Source organism: Apium graveolens, chromosome 4, assembly GCF_009905375.1.
Source record: "Apium graveolens cultivar Ventura chromosome 4, ASM990537v1, whole genome shotgun sequence".
NCBI classification, from domain to species: domain Eukaryota; kingdom Viridiplantae; phylum Streptophyta; class Magnoliopsida; order Apiales; family Apiaceae; genus Apium; species Apium graveolens.
Window position 1 is genome coordinate 92,377,011 of NC_133650.1, and position 23,462 is coordinate 92,400,472.

Sequence of the window (23,462 nt, forward strand, 5' to 3'; positions counted from 1 at the left end):
ATAACTATTTGTTCTAGTTATTTCGCCATCAGTTGATGCGGTTACTCCGGACCATGTGAAATGGGGAGTTAAATTGATAAGGATGTCATTGATACGACTCCTTTAATAAAAAATTATTTTATGATTTGGTTACTGGTTGGCGTAAGAGGCCGAGGCACCGATCCAGCGTGAGCTATTATACAAAAGTGTAATATCTTGTAAGGTGAATATATGTCTTTTTATGGATATCCGATAGGCACGGTTTGGCTGGGGGATACCGGTACGTATATTTACAGTATGGCTGCGGGATACCGGTGTTGATTCGTGACTGATCATCAGGAACAGCATAGTGCATAATTGTATTTTGTTAAAAATGTCGCTTGAATATTAAAGCTTATATTAACTCTGATTTTACTCAGATATTGTTTTTGTTGTTCAATTAGAAGCTATATACTACTTGCTGAGCTTGTTGAGCAAGATTGAAGATGTGCGTTTGACTCAACAATACTGGTTTGCATAACTCAACATAGAACAAGAACTTTGAAATAATCTATGTTCCACTGGGATCAGTACAGATTGTTTTATTGGGTATATACACAAAAGGTTTTGTTAGCTGTAGTGAAGAAGACGTCAACAGTGATTCATATGAAGTTCATTAATATGTTCAGGGATCGGAGGAATAAGGTTAGAGTCATTCGAAGCAGTTGTCAGAATCAGTGTGAAGACCTCAAGGATTCCTAGTATAGTTGGTTATATTTGGTAGAAGACTTAACAGTGGTTCGTACGGGTATAATACGAAGGCCTGAGAGCGAAACTAGTCGTCTGTGAACCAGGCCCGTGCACGAGACGTTAGTGATCCGTGAAAGGAAAAGGAGTCTTATTTTTAGAAATACTGTTAAGTGGTTCTTGTACTCAACGAGTCTGAAAATTTTTTTAGGTACGAAATCCCCGAAGATCAGAAGGTTTGATAATACAGAGAAGTGCAGCCCGAGGATTTACAGGATTTATTTTTTAATCAATGACTGATTTTTATTAAATGAATAAATGAAAAATTAATCATTTATTTATTTAATGTAATATCACATTTGATTTTATAATAAATAAATTAAAAATTGATTTTTATTAAATGACTAAATGGATCTCAAACCATTTATTTATTTAATTAAATATCAATATTTAATTATTTGAAAAATAAATTAATATTTGATTTTTAATCAAATAAATAAATAAAATTTAATTTAATTTATTTATTGATTTTAAATATCAAATGTTTAGCTAGTTTTTTAATCCTACAAGACCAATCACTCGAATTATTTGGGCATTTATTCGGAAAAGAAACACAAGAATGGCTGGTAATTTTGGTTGAATTACCGCGGGATCCTCCTTCTACTTGATTAAAAAAATTAAAGAAACAGACAGTACAAATGCAACTCTCAAAATCAAAAACAGTATAGTACTCTGTTTCGTTCTTTAATCAAAAGAAAAGAACTGACAGCGGTGTTTTATTTCTCCCGGACTGCCTCCTCGCGTGCGTGTGGAACACGCAATATCGCTCCTCTATATTTTGTTAGCGCGTGCTGAGCAATTCATCCTGGCGCCTGTTTTCCTTCTCTTTCACAACAGCTATCCTCACCTGCATGTTGTACGATTTAATTGCAACAAAAACAAACAAGTGTTTGCGGCTGGTTTTCCTCCACTCGCGCGTAGCTAGCATGTATGGCGACCTCCAGTTACTGTCACAGCGTAAAGACCATAGACCTGGCTCCTGCACTGCTTCGTATTTCTCGAGAAACAAAAAGAAATCAAATGCATGTGTTTTAGTTATTCAGGTAAAAATAGTCACTAGTGGGCGCCATAGGCGAATAAAATTCTAAGGGAAAGATGCCGCTAGTAGTCGCCATAGGGATCAACACAAATTATTCAAAGTGAAATGCTGCTCTTTTCTATTCTAGTCGCCACAGAATATTAATTCCTAGTGTTACTCTCCTCTTAATCGCCACAAAAGAAATTATACTCTGATCGCCACACAATCTTCCTGGTACTCAAAATGCAAGGACTCAAGGCAGCCACGTAGTATCATCTATCTCCTCAACAATCTACCACATATATAATCAAGATTGCAGCAGATTGAAAACACTTCTCACTATTTTTACACAACGAAGCTCTGTAGAAATATTTCTCGGAGAATTTAACGATTTCATTTATTGAAATTAAGGAGAGAAATTATATTTCTCGGAGAATTTAACGATTTCATTTATTGAAATTAAGGAGAGAAGTTCTGCCCAATTTAATTCATACCACATCCAAGTCTTACTATTTGTTACACTCATTATTTGTAGCCTCTTTGTATGTATTGATTATATTTGGATCAAGAAGCTTTAGATTTTTAGAGTGATAAAAAGAACCCAAGATTGATAGCCATTGTATTGGTTCTTTTTATATTTGTTGCTCTGAATCCTTGTATTTGGAGTTGTAAGCAAACCTTCAGGTATTTATACTTTTGAATAAAAAGAATATTTACCCAGGACCTCGTTGTGTGTTTGATTCATTTTAATTTTGATATTCCGCTACAATTAATTAACGATAAACGAAGAACATATATTCCCCCCCCCTTTGTATGTACATTTTGGACCTAACAATTGGTATCAGAGCCTACTGATCGATATACAGATCAGATCCGTAAGATTAGTATGTTCTGTATTGGTTTTGGTTATTATGGAGTCCGGGAGTGCTTCTGGTGTGTAGATCAGATTTGGGTTGATTTGTGGTCGTAGTATTCTTGATTGTTGTGGATTGGTTGATCGATTGGTATCGGTGAATTTTGACTATTTGGGTTATCGTATTTTGAGACCTTATATCGCAGAATTTTTGTAGATCTGAAATTATGAGTACTCGGAAAGTTAATGGCATTAAGGTTCCTTCCTTCAGTAACGTCAGTGAAAACAGCTATAAATTGTGGAAGAAAAAGATCACTCTATTTATTTCAGTAGTAAATCATGATTACAAGGGAATTTTAGAGAGTAGTCTGTTTGTACCAAGAAAGGACATTTCTGTACCTATAAATTTAGACAGTAGAGTTCCTCAAGAGTTTATCCCAAAGGATCCATTTGAATACACTGATAGGGTTAAGGAATTAATTTCTTTGGATGCAAGTCTTCGATCAATTTTAGTAGAGTCAATGGATTCCAACATGCATCATCGGATTAGGGATTGTGTTAGTGCTACACACATGTGGGAAACCATTGAAGCTATAGTGGAGGGAACTGAAGACAAGAACATATTGAATTTTCTGATGTCTGAGTATAATGAGTTTAAATCTCTTTCAGGTGAAAGTATCAAACAGTTGCTTGGAAGGTACACCCAACTTCTGGATGAGATGAGTACACTTGGGAAGAAATACTCACAAAAATAGATAAATAGAAAGTTTATTCTTACCTTGCCCAATCATTTGAAAAATATAGTGTCATCCAACAAAGAAGGATTGGATTTCAAGACAATGTCATTGGATGAGCTTTATGACAAGTTGAAGACCTATGAAGCTGAGGAAAAGCAGAGAAATATCAAACATGGGTCTGAGACAGTGAACAACAGGAACAAGACCATAAATGAATCAACATGTCCTGTAGCATAGGAATATAGAAATCCTGAAGAAAAGGTTAAAGGATCACTGACTCCGGAAGCTTCTACTAGTGAATCAAATCTGACTGGAAATGAAGAAGCTACGAATGACTATTATACTTTGGAAGAGCTTGAAAAATTAGAAGATCAAACTATGTTTGAGATGGCTTCTAAATGTAGTGTCATTAAATTCAGAAGAAATTCCAAATATAAGATGAAGTCATCTAGTGGAGACAGTCAAGATCTTGAAGATGGAGAATCTACAGAGTCAGTATCCAGTGAATGCTGTAAGGAACAGTTGATTCAAGGAAGCACATATGAATTGTGTGATGGTGAAGAAAAGGGACACTCTAACAGTGAAATGGAAAAGTCCATACAAGCAAAGGATAAAGAAGTTTGTCTGAGAAGGAATGAAGATGGACAGAAGAAGCATAAGGACAAAAAATTAGTCAGTGATGAAAAGCACTGGAATGGTACAGATGTAGAGGAAGAAAAATGCAATGATCCAACATCAATGGAAACCTCTTCATCGCAGGTATCTTCGGAGACCACTACTAATATATCCTGGCATGATTGTAAATATTGTGATAGGGATAAAAGAGTAGAATTGTTTCAACTTTATGCTAGTGTGATCATCTTTAAAGAGGAAATAGATAGAATAAAATCTAAAAATAGATTACTACTCACTAGATAAAAAGAACTAGGCCTAATTACTGTTGAATTAGATCATCTTAAAAAACGTAATGAATGCCTAGAAAACATGGTCAAAGCCGGTGAGGATTTAGATGTTGTCCGTAGGAGTCATGTAATAACCCCAATTTTTGGGAAATTTTGAAACCCTTATGAATAGTGTTTTTGCTGAATGAGAAAACTTTTCATGCCACACTATGTAAGGGTTCTGATATGGATATTCTGGGATATTATTAGTACTCTATGTAGTATATAAGTGTATGTAAAGATCGTCAGAATCCAATTCCGAACACTTTGGTTTTTCCCGGAAATACCCTAGATGCGGAAAGAATTGAGTATAAGGTAACAGGATAAAAAGGATTTAAATTAAAGGATTATAATAGAGGATCATAAAAAGGAATATAATGTACTGAGAAAGGTTAAGGGAACCTAAGTAATAAGATCCCGGGTATGATCCTTCAAACGATAAACGAAAATGAAAGTTAAGCGAACAGTATAATAGATCAGCGGTCATTAGGCAAACAATTAGGAAGTTAATCAAAGGGATTAGAGAGGATGATGTCACCCAACCAATGAGAAGAGGACAAGGAGGGGAGGATGACATCATGAGGATGACACAAGCATGACATGGGAAGGAAGGAGATGTGGTGGCTTTTTAACCACACAAAATCAAGGACAACTAGGTAATTTACTAAAACAAACACAAAAATCAAACCAACCAAGCCAAGCAAATCATTTTTCATCAAAATCAAAAAGAAACCAAGGCATTGTTCTTCATGCTCTCGGCCAAAACAGAACCAGCACACTAAAACTGCTGTATCTCCTTCATTTCTCACTCAAATATTGTGTTCTATAGCTCATTGGAAAGGTATTGAGATGGCCTACAACTCTTATTCACAAGTCTCGTCCAAATAATCACGATCCAGCTTGTAGGAGGCTCCCTAAGGCTTCCTAGCAACTTAACACCTCCCAAGGAAGGTTACCAGACTCGTCCAGAGCCATTCGTAACCCCCAAGTCCCTCAGGCAAGTTTTCTACCCGTTATACTGTTGTTGTGATGTATATATGTATATGCATTATCTTGTGATAGATGCATGTTGGTTAATTAGCAAATTTTGCGATATATTGAAGCATGCTGATATGGTATATATATGCATGCCTGTTTCGTATTCTTGTCATATATATCTGTTGGTTCAGTTGATAATACCTATGCTAGAGAATAGCGGTAATTTGCATATACCCTTAGTATAGGGACCCAAAGGTGAAAACATTTTCTAAAACCGGGAGTCGAGGATCCCGAGTAGATTTTATATATATATATTTATATATATATGGTTATAGTTTTCAAAACTATTAATCGAATAAGGTTTATTCGATAACTTTATTTTATTAATGAATATTATCTTGAATATTCATTCGAGGACTTATGACTCCTTTATATTATTTATTGAATATTACTTGGATATTCATTTGAGGATGTATGACACCTTTATTTTATTTAATGAATATTATTTATAATATTCATTCGAGGTATTATGACTCAGCTTATTATTTAATGAATATTATTTCGAATATTCATTCGAGGGCTTATGACTCAGCTTATTTTATTTATTGAATATTATTTGAATATTCATTTGAGGATCTATGACTCCGATTATTTGCTGAGATATATTCTTTATTTTATTAAAGAATAAGGTGTCGATAATCAAACTCACTTTTGATTATTCAAATAAAGATAGTACTTTCGTATAGGTATATCTTTGGATATTTAATATTCATTTCAAGTATAAGTTTCAAAACTTCTACTTCAATTATTTTTATAAAGATTATTCTTTATGGAAATATTATTTAAATAATAATATTCAGATATTTTCTAATATATTGGGATTGATTTATTTTATTAAATCAGCATCACTCCAAACATTCTTAAAAATGTTTTGCGAGTCTTCAAAATGATTTTTAAAAGTTAGAGCGGATCCTAAAACTTATTTTTATATTTAAGATCCTCCTTTCGAAGGGGATTTAAAAACTCGCTCAAAACCTGAGGGATCCGGCTCTGTGGTGTGTTTTATATTCGCAACAAGGTTGCTGTTTTGTTAAATGAATCGATTACTTACCCAACACTCGGGAAGTAAAAATTCTTGGAACAAGTTAATCCATTAACAGGCATCGCCTGGGAAATATCGGTGAGTTCTCCTTTCCAACTAGATACGACTTCTTGGTGGAGCCGTATCAACAAGTTTCTACTTGGGGAAAGGGGGAACGAGCTTTACGTTTCAGAGTCATGGATTTCATCTGAACTAGGAGTGGCGTAAGTGGTCGAGTGGCGCCGGCCCAGCCTTATTATATTGGCCCAAATGGCCTGGAAGTTCCGCTAAGGCGGTCCATTCCTTAGGAGTTCAGTGTTCGGTTGACAAGTAAATCCGACAGGTTTTCCTCTACATGTAGAAAATGGTGGGGTTGCACTACTACGACTGATCATCGTAAGTGGTCTTCCTGGCACGGCAAACTCCCGTAATGAGTTCAACATCCAATTGGATATTTCTGCAACACTACCCAGAGCACTTCGATAGAAAGGCTACGGTTGGGCGATTGTTGAGTGTTGGCAGGGTCAAGTTTTCAAAATGATGTTTGCATCAAATGAAGTATCTCGTAACTTCATTTTATTTTGATGATATTTTAAAGATTTAATCTATTCAAATCTGGTCTTGTAGTCTCATCTACGTGATGAACTTTTGAAACTAATTATAACTTGAACGGTGGTAGTTCAAGTAGTATTTGGAAAAGATATAAGTATATTGGAGTATCTTGTAACTTCATCTTTTAAACTTATATCTAGTAAATGATTATCTTATGCATGACAAAGATTTTCAGAAAAACGTTGAGACAAGGTTAGATATATGAGATCACCTTGCAACGATATTTTTATACAGTTATACACTGGAACTCTGTGTATATTATGCATGGAAGAGGACTTCCAATATTTTGAAAAGTATATATGTATATATATATACTGAATATTTTGCGACTTCATCGCATTAAGATATCAACTTGGTTCATTTCTTTTGACCAAGACTTTCATGAGTATTATGAGTAGGCTCATATATTGTTAATCATTATACATATTACTTTGGTGGGCTTGCTGCTCACCCTTGCTTTCTTCTTTCATCACACAACATCAGATAGACAAGATGAACAGGACCAAGCTCCCAATTCGCGAGCGGATAGGAAGCATTCCGCAGTTTCCTATAGGTGTTGAAGTCACTATAGCTGAGGTAGGGAAATACCAATAGACTAGGCTTCAACTTTTGATGTACCAGATTTATGTATATTTATGAATTGTAATAATGGCAAAGAAATGTAAATTTATTCAGAAAACCTTTTAAGGTGTATTGGCAGATAATTGTGGAATAAAATGACTTGTGATTATTTTTGGATGTTCATCTCTGAGACTATAACGTGTGGTGTGTGTGTTTATGGTGGGGTCACAGTATAGAGTAGTTGATTAATTATTAAGGTTGGGTGTTACTAAGGGAAATGGAACTCGCGACAGCCCGGATCCCCGACCCCGGATCTGGGGGTGTTACAGAAGTGGTATCAGAGCTAAGCGTTATAAACCTCAGAGATGATGGGACGTTAAGATAATAAGTTCACTAAGATAATAAGAACTCTTGCCAAGTTCATAGTCGGGCTACCTAACGTAGCACTGACAGTTAAAACCCTTATGGGAACCCTTATAAATATCGTGATAGAAGCGTAGTTCATTATCGTAGATGGTAGCGGGACTCCGAACCCTGAGGTTGAGGAGCAACAGCGCGATGATGTTTTATTACTAATTGGAGATCGGATTGTGGATCCGATAGAGCGTCCTAACGCAGGACCGGATGATGTTGATATTGAGGATGTTGTCCTAAAAGGGATAGTTGCTGAGGAGGATCCCATGGAGGATCCTGACAAGAATAAATAAAGGACCACTGATGAATTGATGACCATGGTTAGGTCGACTACCAGATGTAGGATTGGTCGATCACTACCGGAGGTTCGTTCAAGTTTGTAAGGATAGTAGCCCCCTTTAACGCGGCTTACTCGTAAGACTGAGAAGTTTGAATGGACAGAGAAATGCGAGAACAACTTTCAAGAACTGAAGCAAAGGTTGGTGACGGCCCCTATGCTGGCGTTGCCGGATGGAAAAGGAGATTTTATGAAGTATAGTGACGCTTCGCACAAGGGCTTAGGGTGCGTGCTTATGCAGCACGGTAAGGTAATCGCGTACGCGTCAAGATAATTAAGGGAATATAAAATTCGATATCCCCACCCATGAGCTTGGGCTCGTGGCAATAGTTTTTCCCTAAAGATTGGAGGCACTACTTGTATGGAGAGAAGTGCAAGATTTACACAAACCATAGGAGCTCTAGTACATTTTTACGTAGAAAGAGCTCAACATACGCCAGAGGAGGCGGTTAGAGCTAATCAAGAATTATGATTGGGAGATTCTTTATCATTCGGGGAAAGCCAATGTGGTGGCTGATGCCTTTAGTAAAAAGGAGAGACCCAAGATGATAATGTCTTTGGGATAGTTTATAAGAGATTTTGAGAAAATGGAAATAGAAGTGAAGGTAACCGGAGTCGGTACCGAAAAGCTGTTTGAGATTGCAATACAGACCGAATTTTTGGAAAAGAACATATTGTGGCAGAAAAAGTGATGAATGAAGGCAGAGAGTCAATGACTGGAGAAGAGATCCACACCGAGAAAGATGATAAGGGGATAGTGAGGTGTTCCTACAGAAATTGGGTTCCAAAAGTTCAAGAGCTTAAGGATGAGAACTTAGATGAGAGCCATAGTTTGAGGAATAAGATTTAGGGCAAACCCTGAATGTGATAGTCAGGGAGGTTTCCATCAAGAAAGAAAGAACCCATAACATAATAGAGTGGAAAACAAGGTTTTTAATGTATAAGATAACCTCGATTATGGGAGAAGGTTGAAACATTTCATACTAAGGAAACAGAAAGTCGAGTAAGGAAAGGAGACCCGAGATGGTACTCCTATACGACAATTTATGGACCAGTCTAGACAGAACTTAGACTATTATCCCCAACCACCACCCTGAGGAAACAATGCGGTGAGAAATTCTTTCAGGTTCTTTAAGTCGCTAAGCTCTCAGAGTTCCAAGGAACAAGCTGACCCAGTCGAGGCAAGAGCCTGGCTAAAGGAAATACAGGAATCATTTGAGATTCTAAATTATTGACGAATCACAAAAGACTATTTTTGTCACTTACCCTCCTAAGAGAGAGGCCACCCGCTGGTGAAAGGCCAAGGAAGGCACGGAGCAAGAGATTATAATAAACTGATTTAAGTTCAGACAATTATTTTCGGGAAAGTACTTCCCAAGGTTATGGAGGTAGTGTAAAAGCTTTGGAGCTAGAACAAAAACGAATGAGTATGATGAATTATGAATCTAAGTTGTAAAAGTTATCAAGATTCGTTCTGAGGACACGAATCCAGAATGACAAGATATTTGAAATCAATGCTTATGTTGTGTTGGTTCATGAAATAATGATAAGAGAAAGGAAAATAAAAAGAGACTGAAGTGGAAAGGAATATAAAGGCAATAGAGTTTGAGGAATGATAAGGAAGTTGGGTATGAGGAAACCCTAAAGACTCGTAGCAATAGAAATAGAAAAGTATGTAATCGTCAGGATGAGGGTGATTCACCATGAGTTAAATTGATGGTTGAAGGCATAAGAGATAAATATATTTTAGCCCCTGTAAGTTGGGAGGATTTGAGGAAACCTTGAGATAGTTCGAAGGATAAATATTGAGGCGCGGATAGACTGAGGAGACAAGGAAGTAAGAAATTAGGAAAATTGGATGAAGGAAGTGACCTTCAAGAATGTGAAGTGTAAGACCGGTGGCTTGATACCCAGGAAGGGAGACACCAGGTATGAAAGATATCCCAACATTGAGATGACTGTTGAGACAAACAACAAAAGTAAATAAGGATTTATTAAGAAGAAGTTCACGTTGAACACGACCATTATCTTCCAGATCATCCATGTGATCATTACCAAATCAGGAAAGAAAAGCGGATAACCATTTTTATCTTTTTGAGGCCATGTGGATTGACCTTAACTTGAATAAGGATGCTATTGTGAAATTCAGTATAGACTATCGAGGTGGAAATGATTGAATAAGATACCCTTATCAGGGATATATGACTTTATTTATCCATGGAAGGATGCTTGTACCTTTTTAAAGGTGGAATTAAGGATAGAACATCGGTATCTTAAAACGAATCCTAGGGGAATGCATAAAGGTTGGCATTTCACCCTTAATAGGGATAGTATGAGTTTTGACAGTATGAATTGGAAAGGATTAAGGTAATTATAACCTTTAAGGATCAGTGGAGAAATTTTTCAGAAGTATATAGACAATGGTTCTAGTATTAGTAAATGGTATTTTGATATGCCCTGTATATAGGGAATACAGGAGGAACGATTGAAGGATAACCTTAGAGGTTTTACAAGGAGAAAGGAAATATTCGAAATTCTCAAGAATAAAAATGTTGATAAAGGAAATATGACATAATTATAATGATGCCAAGTGGGGCACGTGTTAAACCACGAGAAAGTATGGATCGAACCAGTAAAGGTCGAAATTGTTCAGGGCAATTAGGACCTAAGATAAAAGATGTTCTAAGTATGATTGAGAGTCAGTCGTGACAGTGATTAACCTCTAAAGATTGAGGCAATAACTTATGGAAAAATGGTGATATTTTTTTTTATTTACTCATCAGATATTAAAAAAAAGCATTTTCATATAAGCTGTGATTGAAATAAGGTAGAAAATTTATTTGGAGGTGGTTAAAATGACATTGACTGTAAGGAAATTTTACTATCAGGAAAGGCCAAAGAGGTGGCCGACACTTTAAAGGTAAGAGGATAATTATAGGCGCTTGTGCCAAAGGAATATAGTGATGATGGTTAAAGCTATGGAGGTTGTATTATGGTTTGGAAGATTGACATTCCTTCTGATGACTGTGCAATACCCAACCGTAATAGTAGTTGGTAAAGGTTTAATTCGTGTAATCGCCATGAGCGGGCTATCTATCTCAGGAGATACTATCTTGAGAATGAGCCTGGACCATGTTTCAAAAAAAAAGGACTAAACAAACCTTTGAGTTAAGTCTTCTATTGAAGGCATATGATTAAGAATGGTATTAACCTGCTATCATTGCTTTCATTGAAACTCTTCTGCAATTTTATCTGCTTCACGTCATGAATGTACGTCAGGATCAGGAGTGTTCTTCATGAATCAAGAACGGTGATCATGTTACCTCCTTAGAAGAATTCTATATGATATGAATGGACTCCGTATGGTTAGCTATTAAAACTTCATGGAAAACGAATGACTACAGTAGGTCAACGGTGGGCCATAGTAATGCAGGAATGATTCTGAGATTAATGAGCTGATTACTTACAACTGTGAGAGTTGTATTGGAATGGATGTTGAGAGTAAGTACCACTAATCGGGTCGTGGTGGTGTATAAGTTATCATTGATAGACCAATTAAGTCGATTATCTACCTATGATATATTTATTCCTTCTTATCGATAAAGAGTAGTATTACCCATACGAAGAAGGTTGCGGTATAGAAATGGATTCTAGTAACGATGAGGTCTAGAATGAGATCCCAGATTCGATTTTCGATATCGAGGGAGTTTCAAAGGTGATTGTGTATAAGCTCGAGGAAGAGCATGGGTCCATAGAATGATGGACGGAATGGCGAAAATATTTAGGCATGTGAAATGCGATGCTATAATACTTGATGTTGATATAAATACATATATGTTTTGTTCTCCTATGACAAACCTCTATAGTTCAGAGGTAGGTTCCAAGCCAAATATTTTGTGGCAGTATATTTTTATATATATACAATTCTCTTCAATTCGTTCTTTTCTCTCCTTTTCATTTCATGTAAGCTGAGAAGAACAACCCTTCCAGAAGGGGAGGTATTGCCGAATGACTATCTATTTGTGTGATAGAAGCCTAGTAGGATACCATCTATTGTTTAATTGCTTGTCAAGTACTAAAGGCTGGCCACCTTCTGTACTAACTATGTGATATAACAAGTGTTCATGATCATAGTGATCTCTCAATAAATTCTTTTACTTCTATATGAAGGATTAAGCTTTCGAAAATAGAAACAGCTGAAAAAGGAGTAATAAAGGTGTGGTAGTATTCGGAATGAAAACACATTCGTGATACTAAGGTTGGCATGGTTATTAAAAGGTTATAGAACGCTAATGAACAAAATTATAACCAGTATAATATTAGGAACGGAAGGTAGTAGCGATTACGAACTGGAAAAGAATGGGTATTGAGAAGCAAAAGCTCTAATGCTAAAAGCTATAATGAGAGTCTGTGCAATAGACTTGAAAGAAATTGGAATGATCACTTAACACGGATTGAGTTTTCTTACGACAATAGATCATATGTCAGTATTGAGATATCGCCTTATGAGATCCTTGAGGGAAGACAATGTCGATCTCTCTTATGTTAGGATGAAGTTGTAGAGCGCAAGATGCTCGGACCAGCAGTGGTCCAAGGACCAAGGATATGATAGATCTAATCAGAGGACGGCTGGTAGTAGCCCAAGATGGACATGATAAGTATGTTGATTTGACACGAAAGGAAAAAGAGTATGAAATAGGGGACCTAGTGTTGTTATAGGTATTCCCTTGAAAAGGAAGTATGAGGTTCGGAAAGAAAGGGAAGCTAAGTCCACCAATTGTTGGACCCTTGAATATATTAAGAAGTATTGGGAAGTTAGCATATGAGCTAGCCTTACCCCAGAACATGTAGCAGGTCGTAACGTGTCCCACGTATCAGTGTTAAGGAAGTGTAATTCAGATGCCAGATAAATAGGGGCATATGAGCGCATAGATATGCAACCCGACGTAACCTATATGGAGCAACCAGGAAGGGTTGTAGGGTGAAAAGGGAACAAGTGCTTAGGAGAAGGGTTATCAAACTATTCAGAGTTTGATGGAAGAACCACAATGTGGGAAAATTTATTTGAGAGTTAGAAAGTGTAATGCTAAGAAAGTATCCCAAATCATTTTCTATCTGATTCCGGGATGGAATCCTTTTAAGGAGGGGAGACTGTAATAACCCCAATTTTTGGGAAATTTTGAAACCCTTATGAATAGTGTTTTTGCTGAATGAGAAAACTTTTCATGCCACACTATGTAAGGGTTCTGATATGGATATTCTGGGATATTATTAGTACTCTATGTAGTATATAAGTGTATGTAAAGATCGTCATAATCCAATTCCGAACACTTTGGTTTTTCCCGGAAATACCCTAGATGCGGAAAGAATTGAGTATAAGGTAACAGGATAAAAAGGATTTAAATTAAAGGATTATAATAGAGGATCATAAAAAGGAATATAATGTACTGAGAAAGGTTAAGGGAACCTAAGTAATAAGATCCCGGGTATGATCCTTCAAACGATAAACGAAAACGAAAGTTAAGCGAACAGTATAACAGATCAGCGGTCATTAGGCAAACAATTAGGAAGTTAATCAAAGGGATTAGAGAGGATGATGTCACCCAACCAATGAGAAGAGGACAAGGAGGGGAGGATGACATCATGAGGATGACACAAGCATGACATGGGAAGGAAGGAGATGTGGTGGCTTTTTAACCACACAAAATCAAGGACAACTAGGTAATTTACTAAAACAAACACAAAAATCAAACCAACCAAGCCAAGCAAATCATTTTTCATCAAAATCAAAAAGAAACCAAGGCATTGTTCTTCATGCTCTCGGCCAAAACAGAACCAGCACACTAAAACTGCTGTATCTCCTTCATTTCTCACTCAAATATTGTGTTCTATAGCTCATTGGAAAGGTATTGAGATGGCCTACAACTCTTGTTCACAAGTCTCGTCCAAATTATCATGATCAAGCTTGTAGGAGGCTCCCTAAGGCTTCCTAGCAACTTAACACCTCCCAAGGAAGGTTACCAGACTCGTCCAGAGCCATTCGTAACCCCCAAGTCCCTCAGGCAAGTTTTCTACCCGTTATACTGTTGTTGTGATGTATATATGTATATGCATTATCTTGTGATAGATGCATGTTGGTTAATTAGCAAATTTTGTGATATATTGAAGCATGCTGATATGGTATATATATGCATGCCTGTTTCGTATTCTTGTCATATATATCTGTTGGTTCAGTTGATAATACCTATGCTAGAGAATAGCGGTAATTTGCATATACCCTTAGTATAGGGACCCAAAGGTGAAAACATTTTCTAAAACCGGGAGTCGAGGATCCCGAGTAGATTATATATATATATATTTATATATATATATGGTTATAGTTTTCAAAACTATTAATCGAATAAGGTTTATTCGATAACTTTATTTTATTAATGAATATTATCTTGAATATTCTTTCGAGGACTTATGACTCCTTTATATTATTTATTGAATATTACTTGGATATTCATTTGAGGATGTATGACTCCTTTATTTTATTTAATGAATATTATTTATAATATTCATTCGAGGTATTATGACTCAGCTTATTATTTAATAAATATTATTTCGAATATTCATTCGAGGGCTTATGACTCAGCTTATTTTATTTATTGAATATTATTTGAATATTCATTTGAGGATCTATGACTCCGATTATTTGTTGAGATATATTCTTTATTTTATTAAAGAATAAGGTGTCGATAATCAAACTCACTTTTGATTATTCAAATAAAGATAGTACTTTCGTATAGGTATATCTTTGGATATTTAATATTCATTTCAAGTATAAGTTTTAAAACTTCTACTTCAATTATTTTTATAAAGATTATTCTTTATGGAAATATTATTTAAATAATAATATTCAGATATTTTCTAATATATTGGGATTGATTTATTTTATTAAATCAGCATCACTCCAAACATTCTTAAAAATGTTTTGCGAGTCTTCAAAATGATTTTTAAAAGTTAGAGCGGATCCTAAAACTTATTTTTATATTTAAGATCTTCCTTTCGAAGGGGATTTAAATACTCGCTCAAAACCTGAGGGATCCGGCTCTGTGGTGTGTTTTATATTCGCAACAAGGTTGCTGTTTTGTTAAATGAATCGATTACTTACCCAACACTCGGGAAGTAAAAATTCTTGGAACAAGTTAATCCATTAACAGGCATCGCCTGGGAAATATCGGTGAGTTCTCCTTTCCAACTAGATACGACTTCTTGGTGGAGCCGTATCAACAAGTTTCTACTTGGGGAAAGGGGGAACGAGCTTTACGTTTCAGAGTCATGGATTTCATCTGAACTAGGAGTGGCGTAAGTGGTCGAGTGGCGCCGGCCCAGCCTTATTATATTGGCCCAAATGGCCTGGAAGTTCCGCTAAGGCGGTCCATTCCTTAGGAGTTCAGTGTTCGGTTGACAAGTAAATCCGACAGGTTCTCCTCTACATGTAGAAAATGGTGGGGTTGCACTACTACGACTGATCATCGTAAGTAGTCTTCCTGGCGCGGCAAACTCCCGTAATGAGTTCATCATCCAATTGGATATTTCTGCAACACTACCCAGAGCACTTCGATAGAAAGGCTACGGTTGGGCGATTGTTGAGTGTTGGCAGGGTCAAGTTTTCAAAATGATGTTTGCATCAAATAAAGTATCTCGTAACTTCATTTTATTTTGATGATATTTTAAAGATTTAATCTATTCAAATCTGGTCTTGTAGTCTCATCTACGTGATGAACTTTTGAAACTAATTATAACTTGAACGGTGGTAGTTCAAGTAGTATTTGGAAAAGATATAAGTATATTGGAGTATCTTGTAACTTCATCTTTTAAACTTATATCTAGTAAATGATTATCTTATGCATGACAAAGATTTTCAGAAAAACGTTGAGACAAGGTTAGATATATGAGATCACCTTGCAACGATATTTTTATACAGTTATACACTGGAACTCTGTGTATATTATGCATGGAAGAGGACTTCCAATATTTTGAAAAGTATATATGTATATATATACTGAATATTTTGCGACTTCATCGCATTAAGATATCAACTTGGTTCATTTCTTTTGACCAAGACTTTCATGAGTATTATGAGTAGGCTCATATATTGTTAATCATTATACATATTACTTTGGTGGGCTTGCTGCTCACCCTTGCTTTCTTCTTTCATCACACAACATCAGATAGACAAGATGAACAGGACCAAGCTCCCAATTCGCGAGCGGATAGGAAGCATTCCGCAGTTTCCTATAGGTGTTGAAGTCAATATAGCTGAGGTAGGGAAATACCAATAGACTAGGCTTCAACTTTTGATGTACCAGATTTATGTATATTTATGAATTGTAATAATGGCAAAGAAATGTAAATTTATTCAGAAAACCTTTTAGGGTGTATTGGCAGATAATTGTGGAATAAAATGACTTGTGATTATTTTTGGATGTTCATCTCTGAGACTATAACGTGTGGTGTGTGTGTTTATGGTGGGGTCACAGTATAGAGTAGTTGATTAATTATTAAGGTTGGGTGTTACTAAGGGAAATGGAACTCGTGACAGCCCGGATCCCCGACCCCGGATCTGGGGGTGTTACAAGTCAGATAGCTGAGTTGGAATCTAAGTTGAAAGATTATCAAGACAACTCTATTAGTGCAAAATAAATTATTGTCAACCAAATCAGTGGAGCCATAATTGATATTGGATCCAGTGATGTTGGACAGAAACATGTGATAGAATCAGAGAGTATTGATAATGGTAAATCAAACTCTTCAGATACATCACAAGCTTCTGAAAAGGTTAATAATTTGTTATACAAAAAGGCCACTCCTGATTCTTTCAATGAAGATGAAGTACTTGTTGAGGATTATGTCTCTAGTGATGAGGAGTCAACTGTAGAGTTATCTGAGGAGTCAACTTCTAGTGAGGAACCTAAAACTCACTAAGATGATAGAGATGTTCACAAGGCTAAAAAGAAAAATAGACGCAATAGAAATGGGAAGTTATATGGTGACATTAAAAATAAAGATCAACTAAAACCTAGTTCTCCTAGGAAGTTATGCTTTAAATGTAATTTTGCTTCGCATCTTGCATATGCATGTACTGTGAGTAAAGTAGATAAAGGTAAAGTTCATAATAAGCATAACATGCCTACCATGCCTAGCTCTCATACATCATGTCATAAATCTAAATGTATGCCATGTTCTTTTAATTCCTTGTCTTCTTATCTTAACTTGATGCATTTGCCATCCACTACTTGTAAGCATAATGATAAGAACATGAGTAGAAAGCATGATAGAGCAAAGACTGTCAGTCCTCCTAAGGTTAGGAAGGAAACTTCTACTTGGAAGCCTAAAGGCATTCTTAAGGCTTCTAAAGAGAAGAAGGAGACAGTCGATGAGAAACAAAAGCGTGTTAAATTTGCATATGATATTATTCATAACGTGAATCTCTTTAAGTCCCTTGGACCCAATTTAGTTTGGGTACCAAAGAAAACTTGATCTATTATGTAGACAAGGCAAGAAAAGGTGAAGGGAACCATGTGGATTGTGAACATTGGATGTTTAATACACAAGAGTTTGAGGATAGAGCCCTGCTATTAGAAGTGGAAAAGTGAGCTGGCCCAGTAGTAACCTTTGGAGATGACAACAAAGGAATCACTACGGGATATGGCGTGAAATCAGGAATGTCATCTCTCACTCAATATTTAAATGCATATATTTATTGAATATCTGTTGTAGTTATTTGTTGAGTTTCTACTTTAATAGTTTGATGTATGGACCTTGAATCAATTCAACTTTATTATTTGCTCCATAAGTCAAATTGTTAAAGTATTAGTAGCATTACACCTATGATAATTTATTTCAGTGGTTTGTGATGAGGTTAGCAGCATTACACTATTGAGAATCTTTTTCAGTGGTTAGTGATGAGTTTTGTAGCACCATAAACTCTTGATAATTCATATCATTAGTTAGTGGTGATATATGTACTATCATAAACTCTTGATAATTCATATCATTAGTTAGTGATGATATATGTAGCATTATAAACTCTTGATAATTCATATCATTAGTTAGTGGTGATATATGTAACATCATAAACTCTTAATGAGTCATATCATTAGTTGGTGGTGATATTTGTAGCACTATAAACTTCTGATAAATCTAGTAATAATTCTTGTTGATAGTTTTATCACTAGTTAATGGTGAGTTGTGTAGCACTACATACTTGAATAAATTTGTTGACAAATTTTGTTAATATTTTTATAACAAGATAGTGGTGAGATTTTGATGATAGTGAGATATTTTAAATTACTTTTTCTGAAAAACTCACTAAGATTAAAATCATGTGTGTAGTATAGTTGAACATACTTCAATTTCCATGGAGTTTAACAATTAATGAGTTCTTGATTGAATATCATAATTGGTAGTAGACTTAGTGGATAGTGAATCATGTTTGATTATGAGGTTCTATTTTTGTCATTATTAACATCTATTGACAACAAGCTCCCAAGTAATCAGAAGGAAGACAGCTTAGACAATCTAGATGTTGAAGATCTTTCTGATGATGAAGATAAACCTGAGGTTGTTCTAAATGAAGATGTCTATGCAAATGATCTTGTCAATAATCACAATTCTGATTTAGACTCTGATTGGAATGGTCCTGAGTCAAGCAAAGATAGTCAATCTATTTCTAGAACCAGTTCTCAAGATTCAGATTCTGAAGGATTAATTGACAGTGGTGATAGTGGAAGTGGTTCAAATGCAGTAATGATAGTAGAAACTGGAAGAAGCACAGTCATATCATCTTTGAAACCAATCCACAAGCTTCAGATTCTATAGATCATGCTGACAACAACTCATGGGGAGCAAGAAGAACAAAGATCCACTGGTCAGACTCAACATAATTCTGAAAATGCTGAGTTATCAAGAGCTAGTCTACCAAGACGTAATAATAGTGTAAAGACCATCCTTGGCACTTGATACTTAGTGAAAGGCATATGGCATAGCCTATTTGTATATTCGAGGATATAACTCAACTCAAATAAGAATGTAATAAGTAAATAGTGGATCTATCGTCAGAGAGATCTCACAAAGTAACATCTGTCAAAGGGTTAAGAAACATTATTCATCTACAGACTTGAAGACTTAATTCACTGGAAGAAGCTCAAGAAATTGATCAAGCCTCAGTGATATAAATCAAGATTGTGGATTTAATCAAGTGACAGAGATCTCGTCAGGGTATCAATTAATTACAAGGATTTAATCTGAAGAAAATCAAGAGTATCAAGGTCAAGGCTTGAAGAAACGTCACGGAAGTTAGTCACTCATGAACCAGACTGTACATCGAGTGTCAACATTGAAGTGGTGGAATTGATTCATAATTGACAGTAATTTTCAGAAGATTTTCAGAAGAATGGTTGCTGCTCAAGATTAGTATTAATTCTCTATTAATTAATTAAGTCAAATAATTTAATTAAGAAAATAAATTATATCTGCAAAGATTAATTTATTGATTAATTGAATTAATTGATTAATTAATTCAGAATTAATATTAAGAATTTTCAGAATTATTATTAGATTAAAATCTATTAATAATTCAGTAAGACAATGTAATTTGAACTACTATGACAATCGGTATGACAATTGATAGTCATACCGAAAGTCTTGCTAGTTCATTCTGATTGTCTTGCTAGCTATTGGGATTGTCTTGCTAGTTCAAGAGGATAGTCTCACCGAAAGTCCTACCAGTTCAAATGGATTGTCATACCAGTTCATTTGATTGTCTTGCCGAAAGTCTTGCTGAGCAAACTGGATTGTTCTGTTTACTTAAACAACAAAAACACAGCAGAAGACATTCATGCAATAATTCAACAGAAAACACAAGTCAAGAACACAGCAGAAAACAAAGGCACAACATTTTATTTTTCATCTGCTTTATTCAAGATCAAAATTCTAGATTGAAAAGTTAAATCCAATCCACTAGAATTATTTATCTTGTTCTTGTGTATCAATTTAGCGGATTAAAATCCCTAGAACGTAATCTCAAATCGCATTTAGCATTTGATCTTTTAATTGCAAAAATAGAAAAAGTTCATGTCGAATTTATTCTAGATTTGTAATAATTGATTTGAGATTAATCCCTTGTAACCGATACCGTAGTTGTAACACCTTTCAAGTTTAATAAAAGTTTTATTTAACTTGAATTTTGTTTCACAATTTTATTCCGCATTTTATTCGATTAAACGGTATTGTTTGCATTAAACCCCCCCTTCTACAAACAAATTGGGACCTAACAATTGGTATCAGAGCCTTCTGATTAACGTACAAATCTAGATCCTAGACTTTTGTGTTTCTTTCACTTCTTGAATTTTGTATTCACTCAAAAAAATTCATAATGACTACACAAATAGTTGGAACCGTTAAAATTCCACTTTTCGATAAAGAAAATTATGTTATGTGGAAGAAGAAGATGCTACTGTTTTTACAAGTTGCTAATCCCAAATATTTGTAAGTGTTAAAGAAGGGTCAAAAAATTCCTATAGTTATTGAACCAGAGGTAATAGAAAATGATGTGGTGATCACCAAAGCGAGAACTTATGTGAAAGATCCTGAGGATTTCTCTCCTGCTGAAATAGAAGAAGCCTCCCTGGATGCTAGCCTTCAATTAATTTTAGTAGATTCCCTTAATCCCTTGATGAATAGACATGTGATGAATTGTAAAGATTCCAAACATATCTGGGAAACTATTGAGATTATTAATGAAGGCACAGAGGAAGTTACGGAGAACAAGCTAGAAATCCTAACCTCTGAGTATGAATACTTTAAATCCAATCCAGGAGAAGGAATCACTGAAGTGTTTGAGAGGTACAATGCATTGATCAACAACCTGAACATTAATGGTAAATACTGTTCCATCAGGGAGGTCAACAAAAAGTTCCTTTTAACACTGCCAACTCATCTCGAACATAGAATCACTGCCATAAGAGAAGCAAGAGATCTGAGTGAGATTTCTTTGGAAAGGCTCTATGGTGTGTTAAAGACTTATGAGTTGGAGCAGATTCAGCAGAAGGAAGTTTACGGGAAAGGAAGAGTGGTCAGCACGTCTACTGCTCTAGTAGCTGATGAACAACAACAACAACCACAATATCAACAACAATCTCAACAGTCAGAAAGAATGGTACAGTCTTCCAAGGTTGAAGATAATGTGATAGTAGCAGAATTTGATCCTCCTACTACAAATCAATCAGGAGATGATTATTATTCCTTGGAAGAACTGGAGCAATTGGAGGATGAGTCAATGGCCTTGATTGTCAAGAGATTCTCAAATGTCAGATTAATAAGGAATCCCAAGTTCAAGTACAAGTCCAACTACAACAGATTCCAGAAAGGTGGATCTTCATCCTCTAACACCAGCAGTGGTGGGTATAAAACAGGGATGGTTGATCGAAGCACCATTCGATGCTTCAACTGTAATGAGTTGGGACACTTTGCCACAGAATGCAGGAAGCCAAAACAAGCAAGGAAGAACTCTTACGATTCTAATCAAAAGAGTAAATCTGAAAGGGCTTACCTGGCAAATGGAAGAAGCTGGGATGATACTGACAATGAAGATGAAGAAGTTGGGAATCTTGCTCTCATGGCTAGTGATGCAAACACCTCATCGTCAAGAAAAGAGGTAAAATTTACTGATGCTGAATTAGTTTATCATCTAGGAGGTTCCTTAGATTGTGCTCGTCGTGATAATGAATTGTTAAATCAATAAATCAAAGACCTTGAGAAAGAGGTCAATGAATTAAGACTTGTGCACATTAATCAAGATAAATTAAAAGAACAAGTATCTTTTCTAGAGAATAGAGTTGACTGTTATAGACAACTTGAAACTATTCTCAAAGACAAGATCACCGGTCTTGAGGCTAAGGTTAAAGCTTACTTTAATTCTTGTTCGAAGTCCAAAGAGTTTTACAATAAGCAAGCTGTTAATCAAACATCTGGTATAGGTTATGATTACAATGCTGCTATTGGAAAATTAGGCATAAACTCCCCTCCTCATGTCTGTGCTAAAGGCAGGGAAGTACCACATGTGCTTAAGGGTGTTGATGAACCTCTCTATAAAGAATCAATTGCTGAACCATTTGATGAGACCTCTTTTATTATTCAAGAAGAAATTCGTGCTGAAGATAATGCTAATGAGAAAGCTGTCTCCAAGTCAAGTGTGTCAAAAGTTCCAGTCAAGGTTGTGAAAGCAACTGAGACTAACTCAGACACACATGAGTTGGATAACACAAATGCCATGTCTACCATGCATAAGTTGCCTATTGTTAATCCCTCTCATAAAGCATGTGGTGTTCCTGATTGTATGTCTTGTGCTTTTAATCTGATGTTTGCTTATTTTAATGGTAAGCATGTTTCTAATGATAAGACTACTCCTCGTCAGCATGTGAATAATAGAAAGCATGATAGGTCTAAGACTGCTAGTCCTCCTAAAGCTAGAAAGGAGACATTTGTGCCTAAGCCTAAACAGAAATTTGTCAAGGCTGTTCACAAGGTCAAATGTTCAGTCATTGAGAACGTTGAGAATATTAAAATTAAGAATGTTGTTTTGCCTGATAAAGGCCAATTTTACAAGTATGCCGGACCCAGCCAAGCTTGCGTTCCGAAGAAGGTCTAATCCATTTGTATTGCAAGGCATTAAACAGGTACAACCGGTAGTGTGGATTCTTGACAGCGGATCGTCAAGACATATGACCGGAGATAGAGCCCTGCTATCAAATGTGGTTGAGAAAGCTGGCCCAGTGGTTACCTTTGGAGATAACAGCAAAGGTTTAACGGAAGGATATGGCTGTTTGCTAGCTGGAAATGTTATCATTGAAAATGTATATGTTGTGCAAGGACTTGAACACAATCTGCTTAGCATTAGTCAGTTCTGTGACAACGGCTACAATGTTTTATTCGACAAGCTGAAGTATCAGATTCTGTACAAGAAAAGTGAAAAACCCTCCTTAATGGGAATCCGGAAAGGAAATCTGTTCGTAGCTGACATGAACTCTGGAAGCAATCCTGAAGTCAATTGCTTCTATGCAAAGGCATCGTCAGATGAGAGTTGGCTATGGCACAAGAGACTTTCTCATCTCAATT